The sequence below is a fragment of the Fundulus heteroclitus genome, chromosome 5 (genome assembly GCF_011125445.2).
Source record: "Fundulus heteroclitus isolate FHET01 chromosome 5, MU-UCD_Fhet_4.1, whole genome shotgun sequence".
NCBI classification, from domain to species: domain Eukaryota; kingdom Metazoa; phylum Chordata; class Actinopteri; order Cyprinodontiformes; family Fundulidae; genus Fundulus; species Fundulus heteroclitus.
The window spans coordinates 13,423,413-13,429,587 of NC_046365.1; positions in this window are offsets into that span (position 1 = coordinate 13,423,413).

The following is a 6,175-nucleotide window of genomic DNA, read 5'->3' on the forward strand; positions in this document are numbered from 1 at the left end:
AATAAGAAACATGTGTCACAGTCAGTTTGATTTAACACTGGGTAGGCATGCCAAGCAAGCACACCGAGCCAATCTAATTGCAAGTGCTGACAATAAAACTCTACTAATACCAGCTAATCCAGTTTATATTGAATATGGGAGGTGTATCTTTTATTGCATAAGGAGAAGTAGGTCTAAGAACAGCTAGATTAAATTACACACAGGCTGACTGCATTTACTAATTAGGTGCTTTCTGAAGGCGGGTGGTTGGATTGTATTTGATTTGGAATTATCAGCGTAAAGGGGCAGAATAAAAACGCATGGCGCTCTTTTCAGATTTTCATTTGCAAAGAGAGTTGAAATGCAGTTTCCATTTCACTTCCACTTCACGATTATCCATGAGTTGAGTTGTCTGTCTCATAAAATCTGAAAAAAAAAACATATGTTAAAGTCTGTGATTTTAATGTGAGGAAATGGGGAAATGCTCAAAGCTTGTGTCTGTTTTTGTAAGGCACTGCGACAGGAATAGAGGTGAGAAAAAAATAACATAGCCGATGTAATTCTTATCTCAGTAATTCATTAAAAAAAAGTAATTGTCAGTTCTCTTCTTTTTTTTTTTTTTTACCTTTATTTAACACATCACTGTTTAGTTTTGCTTTCGGAACGGTGTGTTTAGACTTTCTGAAGCTGTAAAACGAAGGGAAATTAAAATGTGTAGCTACTGTGTTGTTCTTCTGGAATACATAACAGGATCCAGATGTGCTCTTGCACGGTTAAACTGACAGACACGTCTGAGTGGCCTTTATAAAGACTGTTAGGACCGAGTGGAGCTGAAGTGTTAAAAGTTCCTCTGGGCTGCTGCAGAGGGACCACCACCTTAGTGCTAAGCTGCTGCTGCTGCTTTCCTGATCGCTTTAGTACATACGCTGTCAGAGCTGGAGGTAGACAACCTTGTTACGCCATTCCTAGACATATGTGTGCTTTAAGCGCTCAAAAGTCACATTATTATTATTATGACCCTGCCTGGACATAATCATCTCTTTCCTCAGGGCACGGTGGGCTGAATGCCGTTGGTCACGCTCCGTCCAACCCACCGCCGTCTTTCATCATCATCTCCACAGCGACAGTGCGCTTAAGTCACCGTGACAATGCATACCAGCTGGGCCTGTGACACTTGCTGCCTTCTCCGAGCTCTACATTCAATCACATGTGTCTACCTGCCCTCCACAGCTCCCTATATGTGGATCCTGTGTGTTCTCTAATCAGCCTCCCAGCCTCTGTCTCTTAGTTAATCACTTCCACACCCACCGTGAAATTCACCCACTTTTCACGGGTCCTGTTTTGAATGAATGCAGAGCTCTGTTAACCTGCACAAGGAGCCTCAAGATCCATATTGGATATATGATTCCCATGCCAAACATTTTCACTCCAAGTCTTTTGTTTAATGGTGCAAATAACAGAAACTTATCAGCAACTGTAATTTTGCATGTTTTGCCCTTTCCTATTGGACCATTAGGCATACATTTAAGCCCATGATTTAAGTACCTAAAGTGTTTTGGTGATGTGTAATCCTGTGAGATTCCCAAGCAATTACACATTATTCAGGCAAAGACACAACTCAACCCAGGGCTTTTAGGCCCATTGGTGTGTTGGGGTTTTGCTTTCCTGCTGACAAGCCAACCAGGACTCTATTAAAACAAATATTATATTAATAAAGTGTTGGATAAGGGGATTGAGGGTGTTGGGGTATGTTTCATTGAGAGAGAGTGCATGGCTGGATGGTAATCCCCTGCATTTTAATATACACAAGGCTCCCCATTTAATGTCAGCGTCATGCTCAGAAAGTACCCTGCTGCCCTCGTGTGGTTCCACCTATATAAGACTCACAGTTTCATTGACTGTGTAAAGTCAAACATTTTCCACATAGTGTTTTCTAATGTATTGCTTTATGTGTTTTTAAGCCATATGTATTATCAAAAATATTAGTAAAAGGGTTGTGGACCTACACAATTCGTGTATATTTTTGGGTACATACATCCAGGTGTCTGAAGGTACCATGCTCATCTGATCAACCATGAAATTCCCATGATGCAAATATATACAGCCTGGATTCAGATATTTTTCTTTCAGGGGTGTTCTGTGTCCCACAGAGGAATGTGTTTTTTCTTTAAGTGTGTGCAACAACGGCCACCATTGATTAATGGGGCTATCTGCTCCAGCAGCCAGACTGTAGTGTTGCCATAAAAAGCTCACTGCAGTAATGTACCCATCCATCCATCCATCCATCCATCCATCCATCCATTTGTACTAAAATGTTTACATCTGCACTAAATTTTCTGTTTGCAATGATAGACCACAGTTCTTAAATTCTTAGTTTATTTTAAGTTTATTTAGTCTACATTGTCACGCTTAAATTTACCTTTAGTTAAAACTAGTCTTTCTTGGAAATGAAACCTTGAATCTCAATGGGAAAACGTGTATAAAGGTTAAATAAAAAAAAAAAATTGGGGAAATGTGGAGTTTTAAAGAGAACCACGCCTCTCGCCCATTGACAGCTGGAGATGGGCACCAGCACCCCTCGCAACCCCACAAGGGATAGATGTGAATGGATGGATGGATGGAGTTTTAAAGAAATTAAAATAACCCCAGTTCAAACAAATACATTATTTCATTTTTTTTCCTGAATAAAAATCTTCAAAGCCTTTGTGTTTCCAAAAAGTCCCATGTTTTCCACAAACAGTTGTAGCTGGTATGTTTGATGTGCTTATTTAACTTTTTAGGTTTCAAAAAGCGTTGAGATAATCTGTTTATTTTTATATTAAGAAACTTATTAGGTTTTTACAGTTACAGCAACAAGTCGTTAGTAAAATTTATCTTGCACAGATGGTAATTTTTGCACATTTGTCTTTGCATAATTGTTCAAGCAGATTCAGACTAGATGGGGAGAGAATTTGATCAGTTCACATACATTTGTCCAAGATTCTTGATTTGATTTGTGGTCTGGACTTTGACTTTGTAATTATAACATATAAATACCCTTTCAATATAAATTATTCCATAGTAGCTCTGGCTGTATGTTTATTTATTTTTTGTCTTGCTGCAAGCTGAACCTCTTTGTTTTAAACTGTTTTCAATCTTTTTCAGCCTCTAACAGTTTTCTTTCTGCCAGTATTGTGTTGTATCTATCCTTCCCCAGATTGCGATGCTGCCGCCACCACTGTGTTTCACCATGGAGATTATGTTTCCAGTGTGATGTGTATATTTAGATGCATCACATTAAAAGGGAAGAAGAAGAATGAGGCTGGTTGAAGAGTGCAAGAAAGTAGATGAGGCAGATAATTTCAGCACTTTGGATCAGCTGAAGACTTTGAACTGCATTTTGTGGACTTTCTGATAGTAAAGAATTACAATAGTTCAGCCGTGAAGTAACAAATGCATGGACTAGTTTTTCAGCATCACTCCTGGACAGGATATTTCTTATTTTGGTGATATTCCCGAGGTGAAAAAAGGAAACCCTGGAAACCAGTTTAATATGGGTTTTAAATGCCATATCTTCTTCAAAAATAACACCAAGATTTTTTACTTTATTACCAGAGGCCAATTTAATAACATCCAGATGAAATGATTGATTAAGAAGTTTATTTTTGAGGACACTGGTCCAAAGAGTAGAGACCTGTAGAGTATTCAAACATTTGCAGGGCATGGAAGGAAAACAGGAAAACACAGAAAAATAGTCAGTTGTATCTCTTATTAGAATAGGTAACACAGGCCTTAAAAAAACACTAAATGTTACTGGAAACATATATAACAGCATTACGTGATCATTGCAATCAGCCTGAATCAGTACAGCATGTAATCATGGAGTGCAAAGCAAATGAATCAAAGGAGAATTTAAAGACGTGCTGAGTAAAAAAATAAATAAAAAAAATCTTCTTTACTTCTGAAAGTATTTTTGGCAATTATGTAATGGCTCTGAAGATCAGTTTTTACCGGGTGAGAACAATGCAGGAACCCAACAAATGGACCATAATTTTATGTTTATTAATTTGTTTTCACTGTATTTCACAAATTAAGGCTGAATCATGTTAACAGGTACCAACACACTCAGGAAGCTGTGCAGAACTGTGTTTTTCAAGGGTCTTAAGCTCCAGCGCTTTTTGCAAGCAGGTTAGTGTAACACACTGGAATGACCTGGAAATTTTAAACAACACTTTTCCAGGTGTGTGGGCATAGCACGCAAAAGTATGAAGAAATTATTGTTGGTGTGTAGAGAAGGCTCAGGCTTGTACATGTGAGCGAATGAAATAAAATCTGATCCAACTTGTTTCTTTAATAAAATATAAAATGTATTAATTTATACATTTATTAATTTGTAATACCACATTTCTCTTTAAGAGCATAAAACAAAGTATATCAACATGAAATTATATTATTTATATAGTTATTCATTTACTGCCATATGTCTGTTAAAGAGCATACATTTATGAAATATGGTGTTTAAACAACTGATCTCAGCATTTAAAGATAATTTTTTATGTCCAACATCGTCCTGTATCATAACCACATCTCTGCCGTTTGTAACAAACCAGACAGTGCGAAAACAGGATAAACATTCAAGGAGTTATGATTTATTTTAGTTGGGCAAACAGCTTCTTCAATACAAATAAATGCACTGCGGTGGAGTGAGAGACCCATGCAAGATGGTGGCTGCGCTGAAACGTCAGCTCCAATAGGCAGCGCCAGTCCATGGATGGTCTACCTCTATAATGTCTATGGTCACTGATCTGTACTGGTAGCACGAGCTGCATAGACATTAATAGGAAGACGCCTCACTGGTGGGTTGTTCCGCTGCTGAGGCGTAACCGTGTGTCCGCCATATTTGTGGAGGCATCGCTGTGCTGTGAACTACTACAAATTAAAAGACTTTATTTCATAATGGACACTTTAAGAGAGAGATTTATGTTAATATCTCGCGTTCGTTTATTCAAACACACACACACACGTTCTAGGGAAACAGAGACAAAAAACAATGTGCTATACTTTTTAGATGACTACAATAACAACTTTATTGTTCCCATAACTTAGTGATTCACATGTTAACAGGTGTAGATGCAATGTAGTGCAAACTAACGGTGATTTAATTAATACATGAATAGTAATGAATGTGGACCCCTCCTCATTTTTTAAACTGCTTGGTTCAGTCTTGTTTGTGTATCACTTGTTTTGAACTCACCCTTCTAATGCGGTTCACAAACCCCTGCATACTTTTCATTTTCTATCTTTCAACACAAAAATAAACACATCCCAGAAACCCATTGAATTTCAATTGAGTTTTTGGGACATTTAGAGGCAAGAAAAATCATCCTGAACAACACATATACAAACAAGTTATGCACACTTAAAGATGTTTCAGTTAAGGAAATAGATCGTTGGATTGTTCTTATATTGAACAACTTAATCAGTTCCTTTCTGACTATTATTAACCAAGGTTGTACATGAATAACTGTGTATAGATAGATAGATAGATAGATAGATTAAACACATAATACCGTAGGCAGACAAAAGTAAATAGGCTACCATTAAAAGAATACCTCACTCAATGACTGAATTTCATGCAGGAATCCATTTTCCATTACTCTGACACGTTGAGTTCTGAAAACAATTCGGTAATAATAATATTGGTAATAATAATGGTACAAATCATGCAGACACGATCAAGAGGATTTTAACTCTTACCTGTGAAAGGTAATTCCGATTGATTTGGTCGGGACACCTAAGCGGTTTGTACAATTCCAGGTAGCACACGTAGTACGAAGCTTTTTGCTCTCTCCAAATTCTGACCCCACAAATATGGCGGCGACGCCGTTCAGCGTTCGATAGCGTCATGACAGCTTAACAGCTTCTGGGTCGCAGTTGAATGCGCTTGATTAGTTTAAAAAGGACGATAAAAGTATTTCCATCCTTTCCTACAACGTTCTATGGTTTACTTTATAACAACTGTCATTGTTTTGTACAAAAAATATATTGTATTAGAAAAATACTTGACTTAATGCTGTCAATGCGCACTCTGGTGGACCCATAACAGACAATAGACAACGTTGTTGTTATGGTAGCCACATTTATTGCAAAAACATAACTGCAGGTGGCGAAACTCTGCAAACGGATCGATTCCTTGATCAACACTGTTGGGGTGCAC